The following is a 1,931-nucleotide window of genomic DNA, read 5'->3' as shown; positions in this document are numbered from 1 at the left end:
TCTGATCTTTGAGTTGAGTTTAATAGAAAATTAGAAATTAGAAATTGACAATCTTTGAGAGTTTAAAGAAATCTAAACGAAGTGCATAAGTACTAAATGTCTGTTTGGGTTTTTCAATTTTCACTAAGAACGATTTTTAGTGCTTTTTATATAAGTGAACTGAGATTTGTAGAAAGAAATTTTTGTTTGACTTTTGTGTTAAATTGAAATTCAGTTTTTTTATTAATAAACTGAAGTTTGGTTTTAGTAAGAGGTGAGGTACTATTGAGAATAAATAGTTTTTCATTCAATAATTGAAATTAAAATAAATTTAATTTCATTAAATATAAAATTGATATATTAATTAATTAACTAATTTTAATTAGTATTTTCTCTTTCAAAAAACAAATTAGTATTTTCATATTTTATAAAAAATTATTTTAATCTCAAATTTAATTCTTCAAATATTGAAGATTCTTCTTCAATGTCTAATTAAATCTTATAATACTAACATAATTTACAATTATATTTATATGATATTATTTTTCTTACTTTTGAAAAAAAAAATCAAAATTTTATTATATTTTAGGGGTGGCTTCTTTATTGTTTCTATGTATTATGATAAGAATAATGTTGTGTTAACAATTCATTTTCATCGTTTTTGATAATATGAAGAGAAGATAGATAAATGAGTATTTTTTTATAGTATGAAGAAAAGATAGAGAAATGAGTAATACAGAAAAATGTTAAATAGATAAAAAGAAAAATGTATAGAAATAAAATGTGAGAAAAAGTGTAGGTGAATATTATTACTCATATATCGCTAAAGTCTAGTCACACCTCTTGAACTCAATAATTTTTTCACCACAATCATTGTCTATATAAATCTCATTTTTACTAAGGAAAATTGCTCATTATTGTTGACTGAACCTCACGCTAACAAGACAAGCAACAAATTTAGTGTCAATGTCGAAAATAACCTTAAAGGCTCAAAGGTTAGGACTTAGTGTCGGTGACCAGGGGAATGAAGTCAGAAGGTAGCAGAGGGTGAAGCTATCCTGGGTTCTTTCCTTTATTAGTAGCACCTGTCCTCCCCACTCGACAATCATATAACAAGGGAAGCTTCCTATGACTCTTCTAATCATGTGAGTAGCTTCCTCCCCAATTCCAAGCATTCAAACTTGAATGGATACTTAAATAGGCATACTCACACATTTTATGTCACTGAAAATTGGTCTTTGTGCGAGATGTATGCAGTGAGAGTCACACTGTATACGTGTGTAGTGTGGTGGTTCCATGATCTATTAGCCAAGATTTTGATTGAATATGAAATCACGGGTGCAAGGCTAAGCCGACACAACAAACATGCTTTTATGGATGACGCTGAGACGTAAATACTACCGTTACTTTGTAACCACGACTAAGCTGACTCTCTAGTTTTTCTTGTGTGCATGTGTACGTGAAGTGCAAAATTCAAAAAAAAATTGTTAATAAATCATATTATTCAAGAACGGTATCAATAAAAAATAAAAAATAAAAAATCCAACATATGGTGACGAGGGGAGATGGGTTGATTACCCATTGCTTCCTCATCCTGCTCCACAGCATAGTCTCAATAAACTAATTGTTGTGGTATAGAACTAGCGTTAGTGGATGTCATACGTGTTGAGCCCTACCCATTACACAGGCGTCTGAACTCCTTATACAAGTCTATATCAAGTGGTCTACCTCATCCAACCAATGCAATCAATCATGATAAGACAACATTATGCAGTTATAACTTATAACAATTTTAAGGAGGTGTGGATTCGGTTCAATGCTTTAGCTTGGTCGGGGTTTTTATCTTCTTCAGTTCAGATGTGAATCCAAACGCATATGAGGGGCTCTAATATCACTCTGTTTCTGACAATTGTGTGGAGACTTTGGCACTGGCGGAATGAAACAATCCTGGA

This window comes from Lotus japonicus, chromosome 2 (assembly GCF_012489685.1).
Source record: "Lotus japonicus ecotype B-129 chromosome 2, LjGifu_v1.2".
NCBI classification, from domain to species: Eukaryota; Viridiplantae; Streptophyta; class Magnoliopsida; order Fabales; family Fabaceae; genus Lotus; species Lotus japonicus.
This window is presented reverse-complemented; position numbering follows the sequence as displayed.